Below are 27,862 nucleotides of genomic sequence, written 5' to 3'. Positions count from 1 at the left end.
GCTATAAGCATGTTTTGATTTTGGATAGGCACTTGGGTTAGCACATTCTTCCTCAATAATGGAAATCACACGTAAATGTTTTGTAAGGTATTAATTGCCGTGGCAGACGTTGAATTATTTTTCCTTTAAAAAACATATACATACGCTTTGTTAGATAGTCTAAGGACTTGTTTCATGCACAACCTGGATTTCTTTGGAATCTGCGGAGTTTCACATTTTTCAAAGTGTTCACGGTGCAGCTCCTGGCTTCGAGCTGGCTGTCTTAAAGGGTGTTTTCTTGAGCTACCCCTCTCTCTGCTCTGCCAATTATGTGCCACTTTGTCTTGGTGCTATGATTGCTTTCTTCTGAGAGGGAAATTCCTCTTTCATCAGTATGGATGCACTGTTTTTACACACTGCAAGTGCTGTGTTACTGTGTCAGTCATCCTATTAGGGCCAGTTTCAGACGAGTAGGGCTGACGAGCTGGCTGGGGATTGGCTGGCCCCGGCTGGGAGGGATTTGTCGGAAGGAAGGGCTGCAGCTTACAGCAACAGAGTTTAGACTGTCTTTGCTTCATCATCTGAAGGTAAAATTTTCCAGATACGGCAGACGGCTTTCAGAGTACAATAAACAGGGAATGAGAACTATTTACATGGAAGTTTCTTCCTCATGATGCGGTGGAGAAGCCTCGGCCACTTGGTTCTGCCAGATGTTCCTGGGGTTACTGTAAATGGGAAGGACAGGCAGAGCTAAACAAGGTAGGAGAATCGCCCCCCCCCCCTTTTTTGAATGTTTAAAGAGTTTGCTGCAGTATGCTGCATTCCATGTGTGCTGCTTAGGGGAGCCAGGGAAACTGGATTCCACTAATTCAAATGGAATACTTGCGGGGGACCCTGGAGTTTTACGTAACATTTTGATTTGAGAAAAAGAAATGGCAAAGCTTGAATCTATGCCGCCTGTTTGGGGTGAGGCACCAAATCGAGTTTTTATTCAAAGAATCGATTCATTTATTATTTTTTTAAAAACCATTTGAATTCTTCGGAGCAGTCTTATTTTCTTGCTCTAAAAAAATTGTCATATTGCCGTAGCTAGTTCCCAAATAGATAAAGTTTACATGGATCCTATTATTTGAAAACAGAGTTGCAATTAAGGATTTAAAAAAAAAAATCATGGTACTCATCGATTGACTGTTTGGCCAAACGTATGTGTCTGTTTATTAAAAATTAGAGACCTACCTAGCTCTACAAGACTACAGCTTTAATTGAGTTTCAAAAGCACATTTTTAACAACCTAGCAAGAGGTAGCTTTCTGGCAAGTTTTCGATACTGTAGTTCAATGTTTACGTTTCTTTTCCTGGCATGTCTGAGCCTTTGTTTCCAGCTTAAAAGTGGAACCATTATATTCAAAAGTAAAGCTGGGTTAATAATGCTTACTGCAATTATCTGATCTTTATGCATTTTTAATGAGAACACACAGCCAGCAGAATAATTTAATGAGGGCAGGCTAGCTTTTAAAGCTGTGTTTTCACTATGCAGAACCATATCAACTTTCTCGCTGAGAAGCAGCAGTGAGAAATGATGGAGAAGATTTATTTTTAACACACTTGGCCCAGGAGAAGGAAAGGATATATTTGCTAAAGAATTCTTTCTGCCCTTTTCCGTTTTAAATTTCTGCCAGGCATGAGGAAACTGTGCTTTTTTGTTAGGCCTCGGAAGCATGTGTTTACAATAAATGTGTAACATTTTTAGAATAGTTAGCAAGCACTGAAGCGAAGAAAAAAAATCCGACTTGCCTAACCACCACCACCTTGAATGTTCAAGAGACATTACTGTCCCTTTAAAAGACAAAGGTTAAGTGGAAAGCTATTTGTTAATTGGGTAATGTGTGTGTTTTGGGGACAATAAGGTTTTTTTTTTTTTTAAAAAAAAAGGCAGGGGGGAACGTTCTTGTAATCTTTAAGAGGAAGTTTCTTCAGCTATCCTACTTGTTTTGCAAGGAGCAGTAGAACTACTCATTTAAATAAGGGCAATGCCACGTAGATTCTTCTAGACCCACTGTTTTTACTTTCAAGGAGAAGTGCAGGACACTAGCCCAGAACTTCTGACGTCATCCCCCAACTATTTCTGCTGTGTGTTCTTTTATTCGAGCTTGTGGAGAGGAATATTTCTTTATGTCCTGGCCAGGAACATTCTAACTCCCTGTTGGCAGGACTTAAGTTATGTCTTCATATTTTCGCCTGTCTGTTGTAAACCGTAAACCAGTGTCCGTCATAAATAGGGCACCTTCTCGTACCTGCCTCCTGTCGGGCTGGACAGCACAGGTTTTCTGCAGGGCTTTTGGCTGGGCTGGCAAAAAGCAGCAGGGAGCAGGGCACAGCTTTTTTTCTGGCCTGACTCTCCCTTGGTGCAGCCCAGCACTGCCACCTGGGCGGATGGTCCTCAGGGCCCTATTCCCAGTTGCCCCAGAGCCACTCTTTAGGATCCAGGTTGTGCCACCAAGTTCAAGGCTGGTTGTGATGGTGGGAACAACTGCTTTCATAGAAAAATCATCATGTCCTAGCGCAGATGGCCCCAAGCAGGGAAAGTACAATACAGCAGCCTGCGAATCCATGTCACAGGTGGCAACCTTGGTCACAGAGATCAGGGGGAACGGTAACGTTTATGAAGGAGCCTTTTAAAAATATTTTGATTAGAGCACATTGGAGTTCTTGGGAGTTCCTAAAGCTAGTTCGTGTCTCCTCTGACTACTCACGTAGTTTTGAGCAAGTGCCTACCTTAATTTTTCTCTCTCTTAATAGAATTGAATCATACTTGCTGCACTTTCCCTCATCATTTCGCATTTTGAGACCTTGACCTTTTACAAACAGAAAAAAAAGAGAGAGAGAAAGTTGTTTGTCTCTTGGCACACTGAGCTATTTAAAGTACAAAGGGATAAAACCTCGGTATTAAGAAACTCTTGGCAAATGCCTTAGGGTATTAAGATACATACTCATATACACAAAACCCTTCATTATACTCTGCGTTCATGTAAATTTTCTAGGGATATTTATTCTTAGGTCATCAAATGAAATTTCCAAGGAAATCAAAGCATTGTTGTTTGCATTTTCTCCATCGATCTAGTCTAATATACTAGAAGCTCTGCAAAGCACACCATTCTGGCCACAGGCTTTGTAGTGCCCAAAACATTTAATGCTGTTTTTCCTTTGACTTTTGTGTTGAATTTGTGAAAGTGGAGTAAATAAGAGAAAATACAAGAGAGAAGGAGAAAAATATGCTTGTGAAATAAACTGGTTAGGTAGCTTTACTGGTTAACAGCCTGCCTTCTCTCTGCTAGTTGTTTTAATTTGCTGTTGCTATGGTGAAAACAAATCAATATCACATGGCTACCAGCCAGTCCCGCGCTCAGGGAGCGCCATAGAAATTCAAGATCAGGTACTCAAGATTCCAAGCAGGAATTGGGAAAAGAGGATTTAGATGTTGAGCTTGAGAGAATTCCTTATAGTAGAAGAAGTAGGTTCAATCTCGCACGCATTTTCTCTTCCTTTCTTCCTGTACTTTCCTACTGATAACAAGAAAAAGATGAAAAGGAAAGCATACTGATTTGTTTACATTTTCAAAATGACAAAACTCATTATGAACGTAGAAGTAGGTTGGCAACATTGCAAGGGGTGAAGGATTCTGATTCAGAAAAAGGTGGCATAACTACAGGACATGTTGGTTGTTGAAATCAGAGTTTGGGGGCCCTTACCATCCTCGGGTACAGCTGCATGTCAGAGCTGGCTGGGTCATGCCAAGCAGAGAAACCTGGCAACTCTAGGGGACAGGTGGGCAATGGAGATCGGAGGGGGAGGAGACGGTTTGTAGAAAGGTAGGGAGGTGTGGGTATAAAAATCAGCAAGTGAGAAAGCCCAGAGAGAGCTGTAGGTCAACAGTCAGGCCGGACGAGCACAGAGCCCTGGGGCATGGCAGAACAGAAGAAAGGACGGTTCGCCCTGGTCACAAAATCTGCTCAAGACCCAGGCTAAAGGCCTAGCTAGGAAAGAAAGGCAGGAAATGGCTGCAAAGAGAAGTAAAGATGCCCTGGGCCCAGGCATCCTTTCTGGAATGGTCGATGGAACTAGATGGGCATGGATCTTCACTGCTGTGGAGAGCAAAGAGCTTTATATTTTAATGCTTATGTTTCTGTCGGAAGAATGAGGCAGGAAGACTTAGCTGGGCTTTGTAAATTAGTTAATATACTATTTTTTTTCCTCCAGGTTTATACTCTGCTCAGTTTTTTGTTTTTTGTTTTTTTTTTAATGCGCACAAACTATTTGTTGCAGCCGTGGTAATATTCGTAGTAAGGAGCCAAAGGTGCTGTGTGGCTGGATCTGCATCAGGCCTGGGCCTCCAACTGCACGGCTCTAAATGCAGTTTGTTTATGGAGACCAGTCCTGGCCTCCTCTGCTGAGAGTAGAAACAGGTGTGAAAGGTAAGGCCTAAGGGTTTCTTTTGTAAACCCGAGCTCTGAGCCTGATGGGTAAGTTTTGGGCTTGCTGCTCTCAATACAACAGAAACGCTGGGTCATAAAAATGGACTCAATGATTTACCTTAGTGTTTTGACAAAGAATGCATTGTCTGAATTGTCCTAGGTAGTATATTCCATCAATCAGTCAACAAGTGTTTATTAAACACCTCTGAGGTCCCCTGGCTTTTGCTATTCGCTGAGAAACCCAACTCAGTAACCTAATACCTGCCTTTGTGTGTGTGTACAAAAACAAATGATGCAAAATTGTTAAGTTTCAAAAACTTGCATAACTTTATTGGCTAATATTAATTTAGCATTGTTAACAGATTAATTTTAGGCTTGGGGCAGTTTTGGTGATTGTGGGGAGAACAAGAGATGGAGTTTTGAGTTTTAGATATCTATATGTATGTACTTTCTTTACCTCTGTTATATTTCTCCAGATAAATACTGTTTAAATAACATATAAAGATGTCAGATGAGCAATAGATAGATAAGAATGGTGCAAAAAAATTCAAAATATAAAGCTACTGAGAGCAATTTCTGAGTCTCTGAGTTTTGGCCCCAAATTGCCTGGGGGAAATGGACATATTATCTGAAATCTGTAAACTCCAGCCAACAGCAGGAAGTCTTAGACCCCTGGCCCACATTTCTGAGCTGCAGGGTGTGGGGGGATGCCCCCATGCCTTTATCTCACTGTCTCCATCTCTAGCAAGGAAACCTGTTTATTGACTGCAGAATTTCGCTTCCCCCTTTTTTCTTAAAAGCAGAGTTAATTTAAAAAAAAAAAATCCATTTACTTTTTAAACACTAAGTTTTAGGTTTGTTTGTTTGTTTTAACCTAACATCAGTTAGTGTGTATCCTCTGGGCACGGACAAGCTTCGAGGTTCAGGAACGCAGCCTTGGGGAGAGCTGAGAAAGGAGGCTGAGGGTGTAGTCACGTTTACAGAACTCTTTTCAGGCACGGGTCTTGGCAGACAGATGGGCAGGTCCAAGGTTTATGGGCATTCGCTGCAAGCTGCTTGCTGTAGAAGAGCTCCAAGGGGGTACACGACCTCAGAGGGAAAAGGGAGGAGTCAAGAACACTGAAATTGCTGCTGCCGTTTGTAATCCACAATAGCAAGGAAACAAGATATGGACAAATGAGATAAGGATGGTTAAGCACTCAAGGAGAATTAACATATGTGTAGTTTCTTACACTTTACAAAGGGCGTTCACAGGCAGTATCTCAATTAGCAGTTCAAATAGAGAGTTAAAAAGGGAGTCTAAACTTAGAGCACTCTGGCAGGGTGTGCTGGGAAAGCTGCTGGAGGAGATGCATTATAAACTGGATTTTTAAAACTTGGATTTATTGATTTTTTTCAGCGGCTAATTGACTTGAATTTTGAAGCACAGGAAAAACTTAGAAGTGTCCCTGGGGGTATAGATGCGTGTCCCCAAATGCCTTCACGGACAGTATGTGCATTTAGACTAGACTTTGGGACCATCGGCAGCCTGGATACCAAGGCAGAACAGGAAGAGAGGTTGATTCGCTTTGCTGTCTCAGCTCTGACTGCTGGACATTCAGGCACAAAGCCCTGTGCTGGCTCCACACCCCAACCCGGTCACACAGCAGTAAGGGTCACACAGCAGTAAGGTGCTTCTAGAACAGAAAATTCATGCATGATTATGAATGGTCTGCAGGTCTGGGAAAAGCCAAAGTTTACAAGGAGACCAAAATTCAAAGTATTCAATTTTCCCATAAAAGCATCTTGCTGAGTTCTCCTAAGCCTGCTACAAGGGGGGAAATAAATGATATGTGTTAGGAACTGGCTGCTTTACACACATATCTTATATAATTTGAACCTAAGAAGAGCAGGAGAGCCCCACAAAGTTAATGCTATCCCTAGTTTGCCAGTAGAAGAGAGGCTCTGAAAGGCTCAGTTATACAGCAATGATCCCACAGCTAGTATTTGGCTGAGCAAATATTTAAACTCAGGCCCGTAAGACCCCCAAGCTGTATAGATAGGTGAAATTATGGTTTTTAGCTGAACAAATAAAACAGAGAACATAAAAATAATTCATCTGCAGAAAAAAAGCTCAAGGTGGAGGTAGGAGATTATTTTAAAACTCTCAGATGTACTTTATATAGTTTACATTATAATATGCAAAAACTGAGTATATTAGTGATAGTAACACCTCACATGTATATATATATTTGTTTTTATATTTATTATATCTCTTTATTTTATTATTATTATTTTTTGAGACAGTCTTACTCTGTTGCCAAAGCTGGAGTGCAGTGGCTCCCTGCAACCTCCACCTCCCAGGTTCGAGAGATTTCCTGCCTTAGCCTTCGATGTAGCTGGGATTACAGGTGTGTGACACCACACCCAGCTAATTTTTGTATTTTTAGTAGAGACAGGGTTTCACCGTGTTGGCCAGGCTGGTCTCAAACTCCTGACCTCAGGTGATCCACCCGCCTCAGCCTCCCAAAGTGCTGGGATTACAGGCCTGAACCACCCCTTTCGGCCTATTATCTCTCTTAATGGTCACATTTTGCCCCCTGTTTTACAGATTCAACAAAAACTCAAATTGAGTAAGGTTAAGCAATGTGCTAAATGTCTCATTAGCCAAAAAAGTAGAAAAAGTAGTCCTCAAACCTCTGGGAATCCATGCATGTGATAGTTAATGAGATAAATGAAATTAAACTTCAGTCTGACTTGGAATTTTCTTGTAATGGATGTTGCATAACTTGAGTAGAGGCCCAACCCAAGCAGTTTTGTGAAGACAGTAATATTTTTAATTAAGATATTGAATTATTCTAAAAATCCATAAATTTCTGGCATCCTAGATGCAAGCTTCAATTAATCAAACTTAAAGTATTGATGAAATATATATTGTATAAATGATTTACTACATATAATTTTAAATGTTCTGAGAGTTCAGGAAAGTGGAGCTCGGTTTGGGTAGGAGTGAGAGATAAGATGCTTCCGGAAGGAAGAGCTGCCTCCTCCGGCTCTGAATGGATGTATTTTGTCTGGATCCATGTCTCTAATGTGGTATGTCTATACCCCAGGCCGAGGGCGAGATTATTCACTTGGCAAAAAAATACATGAACTTACATCTTATATATTATTTAGCTTATTCTTTAAAAATGTCAGTTTTCATGGATGTTTGGTAATGTGTATAACATATTAGTATTGTTATGCAAGTGTAATATTTATAAAATAACCATCCTTCATAGTTGTTTCTGATCCGAAAAAATTTCTGGTAAGAATGTATGATCAAAAATGTTTGGAGAGGCCAGTCGTCAAAATCTCAGGAAGGACGAACAGCATGATGTGGTGTAGGGGCCCGGGAGGAACCTTGACCTTGGAGATGGGGATGAGGTGTTAGGGAGCAATGGGGAATAAAGTTAGTTGGATAGGGTGGAGTCAGGATATGAATGAGCTGGAGTGCTCTGTGGAGGAGTTTACTTTCATTACCTATGACATACTTTATAAAGATTCAGTTGGGACTTGTAAGACAGGGGTAGAGGTCAGAACATTTGTAACTAGTGATGTCACCGGCCAGAAAACTTTTGTCATATTCCAGGCACAAAGTGGAAAAGGGTTGGCATGAGAAATGGAGGAGGAAGGGTAAATCCAAAAGGCAGTTTGAAGGAAAAATAATAGAAGTTAGTGAGAGTTTAGAAGAGCCAAACTGACATTAGAATGTCTAGGAGCAGTAATATCAATGCTATCCTGATAGAAATGGGAGTGGGCTGAAGAAAGGACCAATAAATGGGCATAGGGTTGAAGGAGGGTGGGCGATGATGAGCTTTTAGACTTGAGAATGGTGTTTTTAGCTAGTGATGGAACATCCAAGTGGAAGTGTCTCATAAACATTTGACGGTGTGGGAATGGAGAATAGCCTGGACAACAGGCCACAAATATAAGCTCGAAACACACCTGTGTTGAAGCCACAGTTGAAGCCATTGGTGCTCACACCTCGTAAAAGAAGGCAGCATGAGCAGAGATAAGCAATAACCAAGATGAGTCTTGGGGAACACAGCAAGGGCCCGAAAGAGAATAAGAGCTAGCGAAGAATCAGAAAAATACCCACAAAGGAGAAAAATCATTTTAAAAAAATGAATGGCCAATACTATTAAGCACCATAGCCTAGTCTCCAGGATTCCATGAGAAAACAGTGTAGTCTCCTGGGTTGTACTATTCTCCTGCACATGGTTTTCCCTCTCTGTCAAGAGTTTCTGACTGTGGTCCTTTTGGAGGCAAATACTGGTTCAGAGTCTTGTTTAGAGCCACAGAATACTGGATAGTTAAGGGAAGCTTCATAGCTGTATTTCTCCTACACACAGTTGACTTTTTAAAAGTTGATCTTCACTAATCAGCAGAGAGAGAGTATTTACAACCAATAATTATCAATACTTCTGCATCTGTCTCTCAAAAGGTATATATGTTGGGTATGTTACTAGTTAGAACAGTAATTCCAGAGTGATTGGAGATATCACTTGACACTGGTCATCCTGTTCTCAAAGACCCTGGGAATTCATTTATTTCTGGTTCTAGCAGTTCTCAATTGAACCCAGCCATAAGGACTTCTCTGAAGAAAATAGCCTTTCATGAGAAAGTACTTGAGGTATGCAAATGGATTGATGCCCTCACACCAGACACCTACCATGAGTAACCAGAAAGCATTTCTCAAACACTCATGTGCCTGCAAATCACCTGGGGATCTTATTAAAAATGTAGACGCTGATTCAGTAGGGCTGGGGTGAGGTCAAGATTCTGTGTCTGTAACAGGCTCCAGGTGATGAAGCTGATGTTTCTCCAGGAAGCTCCAGACTACAATGTCTGCTTTGTAAGTGGCAGCAAATCACTGCCACAATGTGAGTGGCAGTAGATCACTGGGTCCAGGATGGCTACTTGGAGGATCTTTTGTAGGTCTGGAGACTGGGAGCTACATCTTCCATACAGGGGCCTTTCCAGGCTGCTCAGCCTCAGGGTGAAGTTGAGGTTGAACTGCTGTATCCCACCAGCCTTGCACCAATGAGGCTGGGACTGAAGGCATGAAGGCAGGGCCTTCAGCAGCTGCAAGCAGTTCTGTAGCTACACACTGCCCATCTCTGCATACTTCCCCGTTCCCAAGATGTCTGTCATCTCTGCGGACACAGACTCTCACAAGTTCCCCAAGAGACTTGGTTACTGCCTTCAGGGAAAGCTGGCGTGTTTGTTTATCTGTCTGCTCCAGAGTTTGTTGTTTTTATCCTAAGGAATATATGCATTATAAATCAGCCTTAGATTCCTTTTCTTCTAGATGGTGGTCAGAACTGGAGCCTGGAAGTCTGCTGTGCCTACTTGAGTCCTCACACCCTTGGTGAATTAGGTTCAGGAGCTCTGACACACTCGATCATTCCCTAAGATGTAAATAATGCCATTTTCTCCTCCTTCTCTCCAAAGAATATGAAGGATAGAGAGGAAGGGTTATATGCCATTAGCATTGCATTTGTTTAAAAATGCTAGTTTTAAAGTCTTGTAATAGAAATGAAGACATTATGAGGAGGGACAGCTGTCTAATGAAGTGGTTTAAGTGGAATGTCCAGGCCTGATTGTAGTTTCATACCTTGTTATAGGTCTTACATCTCGTGCCCCTGTCTGTCCTCCCTCTTTTCAGATGCCTCGTTTTCCTGTGTGTCCCACATGTGGCCCCCTCTTTCCTTAAACCAGGAGTCAAGCTAAACTGATTTAGAGGAAGTCTTCCCTACCCAGATGCTCATTTAGTCCACACACAGATGGCTGATATTTTTATTCATTTTTAATTTACCAATAACCTTTTAGGAGTGAAACAGAACTAACATTTATTGAATTTATTGAGCACTTACTATATGAAAAGCCCTCTGCTGAGAAATTTATGTATATCAACTCAGTGAAACCTTTTCATGAAGAAAATGAAGCTTAGAGAGACCAAGTTACTTGCCAAGGTCATAGAATAAGGGGCCAAACTCAAGTTGGTAGGATGGAAACACGCAGCCCTTGTCCACCAGCACTTAATCGGGGGTGGCAGCAAAAAGGGTTTGCTTCAGAAAAACTTCCCTGACAGTTGTAAGTGCTGTTGGTGGAACTCACTAAATAGCTAAGTAGAACATAAACAAGCAATTACTGCCATACTGTGCGGGCATGAGTTCAGTTTTAGCCAGGAGTCCCTCCTCACAAAGGGACTTGGTATAGTGCCAAGGATAGCTAGGGTATCATCTCCACTATTTTCTGTGATTATTTGTTGGTCTTTTTCTTACTCTTGACTCTGTGTGTGTGTGTGTGTGTGCGTGCGTGCACACACACACACGCACATACATTGAATAAACTTAAACAACTTGATGGATCTCAACTTTTAGACACCTTAAATAGATACCATAGGTAAAAGCTCATTATCAACTGTGAGACCTATTCCAAAGTGAAATGTTCTGTGCTATTGTGACTTTGTTGCCCTCTATGAGAATTCTTAGGGATCCCTTTTCTTCTTTGACTTCCCTTTCTGCGCAGTGCCGTTTTATTTATTGATTTTGTTGATGCTCTCGCCTCGGGCTCTGTTTTTGTAGTGCTCTGCCTGCTCCTGTGCTAACCCATGGTCTCCTTTCTCATGTCCTGTTCTCTCTTCCAAGTCTGTACCCAGCACCCCTACTAAATGGCACACACAGACACCTCGTATTTCTGGGGTTCTAGTCACACCTGACTCTTAACTGGTGGAAGGGACTATTTATTTTCCCCCTTTAGGAAACCAATCATTTGAAGCCTAAAGTATCAGCTTCCTGGCAGCCACCACAAAGACCATCCCCTAAGGAAACAAAACAAGCCCTATCTCTTGAGTTTCCCTGTTTCTTTTCTTTAAAGTTCCCTGGTGCAAGTAGGCTGCAATTAAGAGGCAGGATCAAAGGGACTGGCTGCCTCTGGGGCTGCTGGGACCAGCAGAGCGCTTTGGTCCTTTTAACTACTTACTTCCCGAAATGTGTGCTACTCCAACCCTGTCTTTGTTCTCCCGGGTACTCAGGTACCAGAATGGTGATTCACGTGGGAAGACACATCAGTCAATGGAAAAACACAGGATTCTGACAGCCCTACCACGCCACTCCTCGGAGATCTACCCAACTGACAAAAAACACAAATATAAGGTGGAAATTAGAAGGAAATCCCAAGTGGGAAGGCATCCAAGGGATTATCTAGCACAATTCCTGCCTACCCTCTTCCCCAGCCCTGACAAGCTGTTTCCAGCTATTGTGTATCTTCCTTTATTGACCAGACAATCGCGACCCCATAGTGCATACAAGCCATAACATTTGGTTAGAAAATTCTTCCTCGTGCTGAGATGAAATCGGACCGTGTAACCTGCACTCTTCACCCTTGTTCAGGCCTTTGGAGTAACCCTAAGCAATCAAGTGTGTCTTTAGGAGGCAAGCCCCTTCACATATTTGAAGATTTTAAAATTCCTCTGATAGGACCAGTATGACACCTCCCTAATTCGGGATAGAATACCTTTGTTTATGCAACCACAGACACTGAGCTGCTCTGGCCTTGACGACCCTTTGTTGACTCACATTGAACCTTGAACCACCTATGATAAGAGAAAGAGGTGGGGTTCTTCAGCTTCTCTCAGCTCTGTTCAGGCCTGAGCACAGCAGGGAGAAAGTGAATGGATGAAGGTAGAGTGTGATGGGACAGATGACCTTCCACAACTGCAGGATGGGATGCTTTCAAATTGTTTTCAGTCCCAACCACAGGTAACAGCCAGCTCCGGAAATCCCTGGCAATGTACGGGACACTGGCTTGCAAAATTGCCCACAAGGACAATAATAGACAGATAGATTGATTGCGATTTAAATAAACATTCATGCAGAGATAGATAGATAGATTGAGGTATATCTTCATATCAACCATTTGAATAACACTCTCAGGCAGTGTTTAGAGATAAGGTATACGTTTTTGCTTTTCTTTCATCCTCTGTGTTTTTTGGCTCAATGATCATTTTAGCAGTAGCACTCAGTCCTCCTGAGTTCCTCTCCGGCTCTCAGCAGCTTAGAGACACACTCCGCCATCAGTAGGTGCCAAGGTCACTGGAGGAACTAATTAATCCCAGCTCCAGTCAGCAGCAGGCTGCACTAACCTGCCCTCCTTCCTTGGAGAAGGAGAAACCAGGAAGGATTTTCTCCTTCAGTTCCACCCAGGCCTACTTAGGGGCACGCAGAGCAAACAAAGGAAGGGTGACAAGGGATGTTGAACCACTTCTCTACGAGGTGGTCACGTTTTCATCTAGAGAAAGCCCAGAGCTTGATCTGAAGCTTTCAGACTTGAGTTGATATTTAACCTAGAGATCCCCAGGCCCCTAGTCTATCACAAACTCTGACTTTTTTTTTTCTTCTGTACTAGTATTAGTTTTATGAATGCCCTATAAACCCAGCACGTTTTGCCAGGCTAAAAATTTGCCTTTTTAATAAAAACTGCCAGCTTTCTAGCTGACCACTCAAAAGCATGAGTTTTCCCCCCTCAGGGTGAAATGTGTGTTGTATAACCCAGACCTTGTTAAATAATTGATCAGAAAATGTAACTGAGAGGAGTGATTATTTTTGGAAACACGACCAATAACCCAAGACACAAAGTTAGAGAACATTGCCGTTTAAAACCTTGTAGATACCGGAATTCTTGTGAGTCCCCTTATCCAGGTACATGTTGGGTCTTGAGTTAATTGCTCTGCGGCTGTGGATTTTTATTTGATGTTCTGATCTCTTCCTCCCAGTTTGATAAATTAGCGTAGAAGGTGGAGGGAAAAAAATGCCAGCACGGCCTGTGTGCTTTGTCAGGTCAACAGAATGAAGTCCCGCTCTGGGATCAGTCAGTGCTGTTGTCTGAACCCTCTGTGGCTTCTTCCCCGCTGGGCCCCAGAGCTGCAGAGGCACGAGGGGCATCGGCTTGGGAGCAAGGTTCCCGTTACAGTTTGGGAGAACCCAGCAAATACTGGAGTTAGGTTTCTGACGCTCCCCATCTTGCTCCCTGGTTAAAAACAGAAAAAAAAAAAAATCAAAACCATATGTTCAATACACTATCAGCCTTCTAGTGAACATGTTGCCATTAGATAATAACTGTCCGCCTATCCGCAAATGTGAAGGTGATGGGCGCTGAAGCTGACCTGCCCTGGTCGAGGCTGGGGAGGGTGGAGAAGGGCGGTTGTATTTGTCTTCTTGCTCAAAATGGCATGTGGCTGGAAGCCTTCCAGCTCCTAATGGTGGAGGCAGAGTGAGGACTGCATTTACCGACTTATCCCTCTTTCTTTCACGTATTCCTTCTTCCTCTCACATTTTCAGGACTGAAAATTAGAAACACTTTTCTCCTACACACAAAATTACTCCCTCACACACACTTTATTTTCCCCCTGCTTTGAAATGACAGTTGCTGCCAGGAAAGGTTTCTCTCAGAAGAACACAGCCTGCCCTGGCCAGAAAGAAGGGGTTACTTTAACATACAGCCAGCTAGCTAGTCCTGGGGGAGTGCTTCCCCTTGGGGATGGGGTGGCGTCCAAAAGGATGGAGGGGGTGCTCCTGGGCTCTGCTAATATTTTATTTCTTCATCTTGGTGTGAGATGCACAGATGTGTTTACTTTGTGAAAATCCAGTGGGCTGGACGCAGAATATGTGGTCTTTTTTTTTTTTTTTGTCTTTAATAAAAAGTTTTTTAAATGTAGCTGGCTACCTTGTGCTGTGTACCATAAGATAAAGAGAAAGCCCGTGGGAAGGTAGTTCTATATTCTTATTCTAGTCCTACTTGGACCTCCACTTTTTATTCATTTCTTTCTTCTGGAACCTTCTGGGCTTCCAGCAGTGGTCTCTGTTCCCACCTATAATCAGAATGATAAAAGGTCATGACAGCCAGCTTATCATTCTACCCTGGGCCAGACGGAAGTTAATGCTTCAAATTAGAAACTTGAAAAGAAAATCATCAGTGTTAAATAATAATGATAGTGACAGTAATAATAACAGTTACTTTGCAATTATGTATAAAAAAACTTCTTGCTTATTTTATTTTTTTTCTAGCTCATGCAGTTAAGAAAAAAATCTTGTTTCTCCCTCTTTTTATTAAAATGCATGAAAGCTTTGCTTAATGGACTTTTTTTTTGACTTGGCAATCGAGACGTGTGGAAGGAAGGAAGAGTGTGGGGACAGCAGATGACAAAGCGCTTTGCCCTTTTCTTGCTATGTAGCCCTAGTCACCTGTTGGTCTGTTGAAGTTGAGGAGTCGCAAATCTCAAAAAATAAATAAGGATGGCTAAGGATGGCCAAATCCAAAGCTGTGGGTCATCAACACAGATTTCAATCCTGGGGTCCTGCAGGAAGCACAAGTTACCGAATCGACTGGAGCTTTGGTTTCCCACGCCCACTTCTCAGGATTTTTGTGAAGATTTGGTAAAACAGTGGACCAGAACTGCCTTGTGTACAGTGAGGGGTCCTTTGCCAGTGGGAAGAGCCTGATGGCCTTGTTGATTTAAGGACCTGCTCTGCCAGGGCAAATGTGTTGTCCTTAATGAAGCTCTCATTGACTATAGAAAAGTTTGCAGGGAAAAAAAAATGCATGAAAGAAACTGGATGAGGAGAAAATTATTTCTTAAGTTGTCTCCACTTTCTTTCCCCACATGGAATTTATACTCTGCTGTGACAGGTAAGATGTGTAAAGAAACCACCATGGTGAAGGTATTATGCCACAAGGGAGGTATAAGGTACCTGTGAGATTACTGCCATCCAAGTGAGGCAGTCAGGGAAGGCTTCCTGGAGGAGACAACATCTGACATGTCCTTGGAGGGTAGATAAAATCATATTGTGTGCACCTGAAAAGCACCCATGCAGGTTTTTCTGGAGCACAGAGTACAGTCTAGAGAGTACTTGGCATGGACTAAATTGTGAATGACCTTGAATGCCACCCTATGAATTTCAAACTTTATTCAGAATGCAGCAGATAGCCACCAAATATTTTTGAGCAGGTAATAAGGGGTCAGACAATGCTTTAGAGAGATAATTCTGTGAGCAGAGTTTAGAGCTGAGAATTACAGACACTCAGACAGGTGATGAAGGCATAAGCTGGGCTAGCAGCAATGAGAATGAGGTGCTGTGCTGAGGCCAGGAGCAACTTATGAAGAACATGGGCAGGATTTATTGGGGCCAAGGGAAGGGGAGCAAGTCAAAGCCGACCTGGACACGCTCAGCTTAGAAAACAGAAAAATCAGTGATGCCAATGGCATAAACACACAGGAGGATGGGGAAAGACAACAAAATTGGCTCTGGTCATTGGGAGTTTGGAGTCGGAGTGTCCTCTGAGAAGTATGGGTCTAGGCTGCTGTAGCATGCGGAGCCCAGTGTGTATTTGGAATTCATCCACAGTAGACTGATATTTGAAATCATAGAGGAATTGAGATAGCAAAGAAAACAAGCATAATCTAGAAAGTGGGAGATGACACAGGCTTGGGGAAACTTTACATTTAAGGGGATTTCTTGGGACACTTCCACTGGCACAAAAATCCGAAGTGAAGATCATTTCATCCGAGGTGAGGGCACTTTGGAGCAGGTATATGGGCCTCATGACCTGTCGCAGTGCCTTCGGATCTGTGACAAAGGACCATGCTATTCACTGTGTCCTAGATTAGGGCTTCCTGAAACCAGACGAGAATGGGAAGTAGTGGCAGATCCTAAAGAAAGTTCAATGAAGATGAAGACCGGGCCCAGTCCCATGAGGTGCAGAAGCCAAGACAACACCTCTGACCTTTGGGAAAGCCCTTTTTGGAAGAGTGGGAGGTGGGCTGCTGAGCTGCAAGGCACCAGGGGAGTAGAAAGTGAAAACGACTAGGGAGGGAGTGGGAGAAAGTAGCACAGCCAATGGGGAGATGGCTGTGAGCAGAGAAGAGGCAGGGATAAGGTAAGGGACTTAAGATGTGAAGGCAAAGTGTGCTGGGCTGGCTGGTGATGCCTGGGCAGCTTTTGGTTGATGGAGGCCGCCTGCTGGGGATTCATGAGCTGAGGCCACTGGGGAAAAAATGGTTTTTGAAAATTCGTAGGCGTAAGTATGATTCTGCTGTATCAGAAAAGGTGAAAAACATCAGATAAATGTGAAGGAAGATGGCGAGGTGAGGTCTAAAGGCTTCTCCAAGGAGGCTCCCAGAGGCCTTTGCCTTGAAATGAATTCTGCTCTACTCAAAATAACTAGAGCGGGGAGGAGTCAGGATGCTATATCCAGCCCCACTGCTCATCAAAGACGATCCCTGTATCGCTACAGGCGTAACAGCAATACAGCGACTGCTTCTTTCCCAAGTGCTATGCAAATGTTGTTTGTTGTACTATTGTTAGTTTATTATTTTCCTAAGCTTTTCCCTTCATACTACAGGGTATCAACAAAGGCTAATTCATGTGCCTAGATAACTCTTCTCCTAACTAACAACCTGCCAATATAGATATCTCAACTGGAATATTTTTAATGTCTCCTTATTATAGTAATTCCCATGCATTTTAAACTTGAGCCAATGTCTGATAAGTAATAGATGCTCAATAAATGTTTGTGGAATGCTTGTGAATGGCTGAAGTGTTTTAGTGTTGAGCCAGGCATTTCTCTAGATAATTATTAACTATGAGTCATACAGAAATCCATAGTCCACCATCTATACAAATGTACCCAGAAGTTTATATGGTGATAAAAAAACGAATGTGTTTTTCCCCTGGGAGTGTATGCATCTCTATGAAGTTGTGCTTTAGTGCTGAAGAGAGGCCAGCTAAGCTCCAATCCCCTTCAACCAGGGATCTTTTCTCATTTAAACTTCAAAGAATAAGTTTGGCTGATGAAGGCTGGGGACAGAGAGAGAGACTAAGTGTGAGAATCATGAACTAGGAGTTCTCTGGAGTGCCCTAACTCTTCAAATAAGTTTGAGTTGCTTGAGTGCTGTAGGATAGATTCTTCTGGTTATGTTTGGCTGCACAAAATGTACAGCACATCTGACAAAATGGATTGACCTATTTCTTCGCCCTTGAGGGCTACTCGAAAACGTAATAAAAGACAAGCACATCCACAGTAGAGGCCAGAATAAGATTTGTAGCCACTGGGACAAGGCTGTATTTCTGGACTCTATTCACTTCTCCACCCAACTCCAACCCAGGAGTAGAAGTTGTATTTTCTTTCCATACCCATTTCAAAAGCTCTCCCAAGTTACTTCAAACGTTGGTTTTGTTAGCTACACGTACTCTTGGGAAGCTTGTTAGAAGGACAGATTCCTGGGCTCCACCCCAGACTTCTCAATCCTAGGCCCCAGCTCCCATGATTTGGACTTGGGAAGTCTGAGGTGGGGCCTAGGAACCCACATTTATTGCTAGAATACACAGTGACGTTGACACAGATTATTCACAGATCTCCTGGCACAGAGGTTAAGAGACCATTCAAATCCTGCACCCCAATCCTGGCTCTGCCACAGACTAGATGCGCAACTTCAGGCAGATTTTGACATCGATTTGAATCTCAATTTTCTCATCTTTAAAATGGGGGTAATAATTCCAACTTCTTTGGGTGATGCTGAGGATTAAATGAGATCACCCCATGTAACTTAATTACACAAGAAAATACTTCCTATGCTGCACAAAATACACACTAAATATATAACGAATAAGATATAGTTCTCTGAGGTGGTCATAAAGCTATTAGAGAATAACCACCAACAAATGCAATAGACCCTCTAAGCAGTTCTAGAAAGAGCAGGGCTTTGACATGACTATTTCTGCAAATTATTAAAGGCTAGCTATCCCTCACAAAGATCCCATTGTTCTTTTAGCAAAATGCAAGAAGGCTTTATATTCTACAAAAGACTTTTGGGAATGTTTACATTTCAAAGAGATGGTGAAACACTGGAGCACGCTACCCCAGACTAAAGGAATCATAGTATTTCTAGGATGATTGAAATGTAGCTGCTTTTGAAAACAGGAGGGCTGGGCTACATTTGGAAAGTTTCATGTAGTGCATGTGTGAAAATGAAGCACTTGAGCGAGCTCCGTAATAGGCCATGCCTTGAGCTGTTTTGGCACAGATAAAATTGCTTCTGTCCTCACTAGGGCTGTTTTTAGGTTGTTCAAGCAGATGGTAACTGGCTCACATAGGGGCCAAACTCCTGAGCTTAAAACTTTTGGAAATGAATGACTGACTGAATGAATGAATGAATTTTCTCTGGGTCCAAGAAACGCTCTCATTATATCTGCTATTCCATTCTAGCCCTCTGGTCCCTCAGGAAAGGTTACCCTTTTTGTTGCTTAGAGCATGAATATGTAACGATTGGTTCAAGGTGTTTCCTGGAAGCAAAGTCCCCTTCCTTCCTGGATGTGCTGACCCGGTTGCCTGTGTTGGAAGACTCAATATCACATGTTCTTTTTCTTTCCCACTGAGAACCCATCAGCAGCAGAGATACTTTCACAAGTTAGGTGTTTGCTGGAGCTCTGGGTCATAAGATTTGGGTCACACACAACCAAGAGGAAAGAAGTGCGGTACGGAGTCCATTTGATCAGCACACAGGGAGAAATAAGAACAGAAAAGTGAAAAAAAAAAAATCAAAACAGAGGAGGGAGTGCAAAGAAAAATGTATGCTACTCTGAAATCTAAGTCTCCATTTCAGCTTTCAGTTGAGAAAGGTTTTCGATTTTTTCCAAATCAGAGTGTATCTACAAATCTTCAAATTCACTGTGAATTGTTTTCAAAAGGCCTAGTCCTTTCATTCAGAGCACTGATGAAAATCCAACTGTGAGCTAGTACCCTGATGCTTCGTAAGGGAGTAAAACAAAAATGACTCGTAGCCAGCAATGGAATTGAGCAGTAGACACACAGATGCATAAACATTGCGCACACACACACACGTGTGCAACACAGGCATGCACCCCAAAAGCCATCGGAGAACCCTGAGACCAACCCCATTGGACTTGGGCCCTGGATACTTGCTGCTTCATCTAAGGTGGGAGGGAGGGCCCATCAGAGTTAGGCTAGTTGGGTCTGACTCCAATTGGAGTGGACCTTGTGTTGAGCTTAGAAGGATGCCTGAATTGAGATAACTGTGCGGGAGATGGCATACATCCCGTATCAAAGGAAACCGCTCAAACAAAAGCCAATAGGAGGAAATGAGCTCTTATTGTGTGCACACACGGGGTTCCTCTGAGAGGAAATTGCCTGATTGAGGACACTTCCGATGCCTTCTGAAGCAACACGGAAAGCCTAGGCCCGTGTACCACAACTCGGAGAAGGTGTATCCCTCCACCCTGGGCTAGCTGCAATGATATGGGTATGATTTTAGCAACACCGCCGCCCAACCCCCAACACACTCCTAGACCTCCAGAAACGTCAGTTACAAAATGTGTCCTTGGAACCCAAAAGGCAATTCCCTATGTTCTTCTTTGTGCTTTAGGGTGTTTAGATCTAGGAAAGGGGAGGGAGCGGGCACTTGGCTCAAATATGTTGCTCTCTTTATACCCAAGGCTCCCTTATTCCTTGAGGTGCATCAGGCAACTGAGACACAGCCTGTGCCTTGCAGGGTCGCTTTGCTACCAGGATCCTGTTGGCTCCCTGGTACGGGTCAGGCCAACTGAGATGAGGTCCCTGGATCTGCTCAGAGGGGTTTTCACATTCCGGCCCTTCATTTAGACAATAGACGCATCAACAATCCTGTTACCTGCCATCTTCTACTCCAAATGTAATCCTGAGCCTGAACCTGTGATTTTGCGGGGGACAGCCTGGTGTCTGAGACTTGTCCTCGGCTCCATGCGGAACATGGATATGTAGGGTCTAGAAGAGGAGCATACGTTGCAGTTAACCTAGTAGAATAGGAACTTCTTGGGTCCCTGGAGTCCTCGAGGTGGGGGATGAGGGTACCTAAGAGACATTAAAAGAGCTTGGAATGAGCAGAACTTACTTGTCCCTTTTTTTCCCTCCTGTACATTGCTTGATTGACAGTTTGAGTACAGTTAAGCTTGGATCTGTGGGGATGCTACTATAACTGGAATGTATTATGGAGTCGTTGTCCAATGACATCATCCTCTGAAAGTGGTGCTGGTGGAAGGAAAATGAAAGCCGACTGAGCAGGGCTCCGCACACGGCGGCCCCTCCCCTCCGCGGAGCGCATGCGCTCTTGTGCAGGCGTCTCCTCCTTACCCTCTGTCAGCCTGGAGCCCCAAAGCTCAAGCATGAGCTCAGAGTGTCACCAACCCAACCAACCCCTCCCATGTACCCCTCACCGCCCAAGTGACTGTCTGCAGCGGTGGCCAGCGGCAGGCATGAACAGTGGCTGTGGGAGAGAGAGTGGATCAAAAGACAATGCCCCTTGAACATAATCAAGTTCCACTGCAGTTTAGGTAGATGCATTTTCAGTTTACCCTGGAGGATGAAAAATCAAGGTTCTTAGATTGTCTGGTGGACTGCTCTTGGAGGGCTCATTTATTTAGTCAGTCAACAAACCCTAAGTGAGTAGCCAGTGTGTGTCAGATGCTGTTCTGGGGGCTGGGTAGCCTGGCTGCTGTTCTAGCCAGATAGAGCAGCAACAAGATCAACCTCGAGGAGATGAGGATAAAAGGAAAGGGGGCACCAGGGTCAGGGAGGCCAGGACTGGTTGTCTGGGGTACTGGGGGCAGGGGACAGGGCTGGTCATGATTTTCCAATCAAGGGATTTGAACTGGGTCTGGTAGGTTGCCCCAGATGCCAGAAATCAAACGGGAGAAGCATCTCAGTCTCACAGTCTTCTAATTAGCATGCTACTTCTAATTAGTTGCTTCCAAGGCTTATCAAGTTGCATCTATAAACTAAAACTAATAGGCAATTGAGCATTTAACAGTTTCTTTGTCTTTTCCCTTTTTCTTCTTTTCTCCCCACCCTTGGAGGGGGGAAAAAACAACAAATGAATTAAGAGTTAAATTTGCCAGCAAATAGCATCATGTGGATGCAGAGGAAGAAGACTATTTTGCTCATCCTAGATAGGGCCGGGCAACTGAGAATTTTATCCGCCAGTATGAATCTTATTTTGTCATCACTCATCAGAAGTGGCAAGAAAAAAAGGGCAGAGGGAAACTTCTCTGTGGACTCTTCTGTGTTCTCCTTACACTTTTGTTTTTCACAGCATCAGAACGGCAAGGAAAAAAAACCACACACCCTTGTTCTTGATTATAGTACAGACAGTATTTTACCCTCTCTTCTGGCTAAAAATGACTAAATAAAAAACAGATTCATCTCATGTAACAATGAATAATGGTGGTTTCAAAATTCCGCATAGTTTAAAGGCTAGTTTACAGGATTAGGTCATAGAAATGCTTGTAAAATTCCAATGTGATTCTTTACTCATATTTAATTTCAAATATTATCATACACCAACAATAAAAATTTTAGGAAATCCGCTAGTGAAATATTTTCAATGAATTTAAGCTTTCACGCATTCAAACATAATGACTTTCGTAGCTGTCCTGAAAAAAACACGAGCTGTAATTTTGAAAGCAACAAATTAACGGATGCAGAGAGGAAACCAGGCCAGTGTCTAGTAACACTGCTGAATAGATCAAGATCAGAAAAGCTAAGGAAAGCATGTCATCTGCTAAGAGAAATTGGGAAACAAAGAGAGACAAGTCAACTTATAGTCCGTGTGATTCCCCTAACCACTGAACTTCACTGAGAACCACGGAACTTTGACTTTTTTCATGTATGAACAGCACTTTTGTGCCTTTGTTTTACAATGTAGACCAACGACTAGATAATGTGCCTTGTTCTTCATTGACTTTGTAATCTCATTCTTTGCCACAAATATAATGGCCTGTTTGTTTTGCTGCTGGTGCACATTGGTGAAAGAATCAGACATTTGTTTCACGGTGCTTGTTTTGAAGAAATCAGTTCTGGGTACATCTTTACACTGCCCATAAAAGCAGGGGCTTATCTGGGTGAGAGATACACCAGGTCTGCATTTGGATGGGCTTAACATTTATCCACTACTATAGAAAATGAAATTGAAATGTAATAAAACTCCATTTTAATCTAATTACCGAAGAGCTTGAATTATAGACTATTCATAAAGATGTACAGTTTTATTCATTATAATGACACATAGCAATTTGAGCTGGCCAAGAGTATTTTATTGAATAATAACCATTAAGAAATTCTTATTAATAAAGAAATAAAAATGATTTATAAGTAAGATTACAGGTATTTTTATCAAAATAAATAGTAATAAAACTTCTGAGAAGTTTGGTCTCAGAAGTAGGGTAAATATCCCCATTAGAATTAAAACTTAATTTCTTCAACAAGCACATTCTGTCTGCCCTTTTGTTAATAAATAGTTCAAAAGTAAACTTTAGCCTAGTCTATAAATGGTTTCAACTCGCAAAGGAATTCTGATCCATTGGTGGTGGCTGCCTGCCTCAAAACTTGCTTGGAGAAGTTTTTGGGTGCCAAGTCTAAGGTCCCAGGGAAAAAGCACTGGGATCATTTGGTGATATCTGCCATGGACAGGATGGGGGGAAGGGAACAACAGACACTATTCATTTGCTACCCTTGGCATATCATAGGCTATTCCAAATAGTTACAAAGTTAGGATTCTCACAGAAGTCATCCCCAGTCTTCTCACTAGGAAAGCATAATAACTTTCATGTTGCTGGTAACAATGTTTCTAGATGTCACCACAATCCTGAAGTTAATGGTTCTTTCTACAAGTGTAGTAGCCATTTCACTACCTTAATTCACTTAGACCTTAAGCAAGAAAATCAAATTTGCTAAATGTAGCCTTGTAAAATGCATTTTTATTTTTACTAAGTTGGAGAAATAAAATGATTTAACAACTCTTTCTCCTGAATTTGATGTTTAGGCAGGAGGATGGGCTGTTACACTGGATTGAGTCCATTGAAATGGTATTTTAATATTTCATTTAAATTTTGCTTGTAATTATTATTGCAGTTTTTGAAAGAAAATACTTGGTTCCTTCCACTGAAACAAATCTGAAATTCAGAACCAAGTCCACGCAGTAGCACAATTTTCCATTATTTTGAAGTTAACAGATGATGAGTAGGACAAAGGAAGGGAACTAGTGCCTTTAAAGCACCTACAATGTTTTAGGCACTTTGATTTATTTTCAGAATTTTTTCTCCCTTATTTAATGCTCCTAGCTACCTTAGAGATATATGGTATTGCTACATTTTATAGGTAAGAAAAGTGAAGTTCAGAGAGTTCCATATGTTTGTTCAATGTGGAACTTAAATTGGAACTAGCCTCCAAAGTTGACCGAAATTTCTATTTGGAATTCAGAGTTTAAATGCATACCACTTGCCCCAACTTTTAAACAGGACTCTTGTAGTGAAATTTTTGGATCGACTAATAAGAATTTAAGAACTTTAGCATTTTTGAGAGCCATCAATAATTGTTGGCTACTGTTATTTCACACACACACACACACACACACACACACACACACACATACACTATATACATGTGGGTAAATTCCTACTGAACTTCAAACATTTATTGCAAACCATTTTGCCTTTTTATTTCAAAAAGAAAATGTGAATGACTACTCTTTATGTTAGAAAATTATTTAAAACCTAGAAAAGGGAAACTTTTATGTGAGGATAAAGACTGTTAAAGTATACAATAAAGTCAGCAGTGCATGTAAGAAACCTGAATATCTTCCTGACATTTTATACAGTGTGGAAATTGAACTTCTAATCCAGAGCAAGTCTGCTTTTAGTTAACCACTGTGAATAAACTTCGGTTTCTAAAATTCTCAGTCTCTATCTTTGAGTAAGGGGAGGCAGTGGGATTTGTGGCAGAAAAATCCCCCTCCTCCCTTCCCTGAAAAGGCATTTTATTAATTTCTCTCGCTGAATTTTTGACCCTGTGAAGAAAAAAAGATGCATTGTACCAAACCACACTGCAAGACAGGCTCCTCCAGACGGGCTTTTTCCTTCCTGCTGAAGGACGTGGATATCGGCTTTAGGGGCTGGTTACAGTCAGCTTTATCGCCAAGCCAGTAGATTTTCTTAATATACTTACTGCTGTTCTGTAAATAGCACAAAGGCAATCATGAATCTGAATCACTTATGAGGTCACAGTGAGATTGATAAAGGTAATCTTGGGAAGAAAGTGTTGAGTAACCTAAATAATGAAACTAGTAATTGCAATTCTTTCTTATTGTGCAGGCTGACAGTCTTGACACCAATCCTTTGAGTACGTATTGTCTACCTCTGAAATTTAATGAGATAATGCACGCTAGAAACACTTTACTCAGTGTATACAATTCTCTGTAAATGCCAGCTGTGATAATATTACAGAAAATAATTGTATTAAAAATGTTAACTAACACAGGAAGAGAGCTTCGAGATTGTCCAGCATGTTTCTTTGCAAAGTTGATTTATTAAAAACTCAGTATGCTTTATTTGTTTCTTTATTTTCAAGAATATTTATGAGGACAAGCACTTGAAGCTTGGCTTTATGTTAGTCACGTAAAAACCAACAGGGCACTGGGTTATTTTTTTTTCCTTTAAAATGGTATGCCACCCTGATTTTTAAAATTCTGAATTACCCTTTGATTCCCTTTAAAAGTGGGAAAGGAGAAGAGATAAATTCTAAGTTCTAGGACAGGAGACTGCTAAATATGAACTCTGACATAGATCTTCTTTGTGCTCTTAGGGATGGCTTCATTTCTCTCATACCTGTTTCTCTTGTTTATTGATTGAAGTTAACGATATAACTTGGAGCATTAGAATATTCCAATGTAAAGTATCATGGTTATTGAGGCAGTGGTGTTGCTTATATAAAAATTCTTTAGGCTGGGTGTGGTGGCTCACGCCTGCAATCTCAGTACTTTGGGAGGCTGAGACAGGTGGATCACAAGGTCGGGAGATTGAGACCATCCTGGCTAACACGGTGAAACCTTGTCTCTACTAAAAATACAAAAAATTAGCCAGGCGTGGTGACACACACCTGCAGTCCCAGCTACTCGGGTGGCTGAGGCAGGAGAATCGCTTGAACCCAGGAGGTGAAGGTTGCAGTGAGCTGAGATTGTGCCACTGCACTCCAGCCTGGGTGACTAAGCGAGATTCTGTCTCAAAAGAAAAAACAATTGTTTAGAACTCTAATATTTTCTTTAGTTAATTCATTAAACAGCTAAAAGAAAGCAGAATGGTTAATTAACAATATCATTTACTCCATGTTTTAAATCACATTTTAGTTCAGTTGCATCATTTTACTTCACATAGCTTCATAAGTAGTTAGTATTTGAATCTGCAAGCCAACTAATTGCTCCACCTGTGAATTTTACCCCCAAAACATAGGTTTACCCAAATCTAGAAAACATTTCCTAGATGCATTGTACCAAACCACACTACAAGACAGGCTCCTCCAGACGGGCTTTCTGGAAAAGATGGAAATGGCACGTGATTACTTTATTCATCTCAAAGCATATATGGCAAACCCTTCATCACATGTTCTAAACTTAATGTATCATCAGACACCCTTATTCTAGACACCCTTCATCACATGTTCTAAATTTAATGTATCATCAGACACCCTTATTCTAGTTAAGTGTTTTTGTGCTGCATTAGAAATGATTTTTCTATGGAAAGGCAAATACTCTTTTCCATATTTATTATTTCTGGATTTAACATGTAATTATTTATTCTTTGCATAAAAATTTTATATATATATACATACATATATATATGTATACATACAAATATATATATATGTATGTATATATATATGTATGCATATATATGTACATATATATATACATGTACATATATATATATACATACATATATATATATATATATATATTTGAGATGGAGTCTTACTCCAGGCTGGAGTGCCGTAGCAGGAACTAAGCTCACTGCAACCTCCGCCTCCCAGATTCAAGCAATTCTCCTGCCTCAGTCTCCCAAGTAGCTGGGACTACAGGCCTGTGCCATCACAGCCAGCTAATTTTTGTATTTTTAGTAAAGATGGGGTTTCACCATGTTAGCCAGGCTGGCCTCAAACTCCTGACCTCAGATGATCTGCCCGCCTCGACCTCCCAAAGTGCTGGGATTACAGGCAGGAGCCACCGTGCCCGGCCCCATAATATTTCATAGTCATGGTTGAGGCTCTTGTACATGGGTGGAGAGCTTAGTTGGTTAAAGCAGGAGACAGTGATCACAAGTCCCTGATGTCACAGTCTCATATTTCACCCAGACCTGAGCCAACTATTCCCAAAACATGTGCTATGGGTCCCCAAAGGGACAAAGCCCTACCATAATATCTCTAACCATTTAAAACACAAAAAGAAAGTAATCTTTTGTTTATGAGTTCCATTAAGAATAATAAAATCGAGATAATTGTTTTTTTAGAATCCTCCCTTTCTTCTAAAATCCCACGAAATCAGATAAGAAAAGGTGGAACAAAATCCTAAATGTAATGTTCAAATCAAAATGTAAATGCAATGTAATAAAGTCATATGTGGTGCCTCCAGGGTTAATTTTCTAGTTATGTTTTATTATTAGAAGCAATAATAAGCAGTTTTAATTTAACATTTTTATGCCAAGTCTATGGAAAATGTTATGCAAATTTTACTATTATTAGAAAGCTACAATTTGCAAGCCATTGTCACTCCATTCTTTTATTTAATCTCTTTTCTTAAAAGTGGCCAACCCCCAACCCCACTCATTGTGAGTTAAAATTATTCAAATTAATGTCAAGTTGTTGAAATCTTAAACTGTATTTTATGTTGAGACTTATTTTTTAATAACACATAATTTCGGTGACACAATTTGGACAACACACTGTGATATATGATACGCCTACTATCCCATCTAAACAGGCGAGGTTCATGATAACAAAAATGTGTCCAGACTCAGTGAGATAATGTGAGTTCCCTATTTCTCAACTTCCTTACATTTTCAGATGTTCAGTCTGGAAAGTGTTTCCACAGTTTATGAATGATTGTCCCTAGATGGTGGTGACATTTGACCTATTGTTCAGTTTTGAAGATGGAAATGACATGTTTGCAAGCATAAAAGCCCAGGGGACATTTTTAGAATTTTTGTCTTAGAATATTTTTAGTTTTATTTTATTTTCTGGTGATAAAATACTTGCTTCCTCAAAAAAAAAAAAAAAAAAAAATATATATATATATATATATATATATAACATTTAATATCCTATGGTAAACATTGGAGCCTGACATTCTACATTGATTGAAAACATGGTTTTTAAGAGCTGCTTAATGTCTGATGATATGAAGATATCATTATTTATTTTAGCATTTCCTGTTGCTTAATATTTACATTGGTTCTAATCGCTTATTTTCATAAATTGTGCTGTGATTAACATGCTGATACATAAATGTTTAAT

The 27,862-nt window shown here is 41.4% G+C and overlaps 1 protein-coding gene across 8 annotated transcripts in view; it reads left to right on the top strand.

Moving 5' to 3' along the window:
* The first annotated feature begins 509 nt into the window (after window positions 1-509).
* Window positions 510-27,862, top strand: part of MBNL2 (muscleblind like splicing regulator 2) — a 173,404-nt gene continuing 146,051 nt past the window's right edge. For all 8 annotated transcript variants that reach the window (XM_012458632.2, XM_012458633.2, XM_012458630.2 and 5 more), the window contains exon 1: window positions 510-738. The gene's annotated coding sequence lies outside the window, so the exon portion shown is untranslated. The remainder of the gene's footprint in view (window positions 739-27,862) is intronic.

Source organism: Aotus nancymaae, unplaced genomic scaffold (assembly GCF_030222135.1).
Source record: "Aotus nancymaae isolate 86718 unplaced genomic scaffold, 86718_ANA_hifiasm-v0.15.2.pri h1tg000048l, whole genome shotgun sequence".
Lineage (NCBI taxonomy): Eukaryota > Metazoa > Chordata > Mammalia > Primates > Aotidae > Aotus > Aotus nancymaae.
This window is presented reverse-complemented; position numbering and strand designations above follow the sequence as displayed.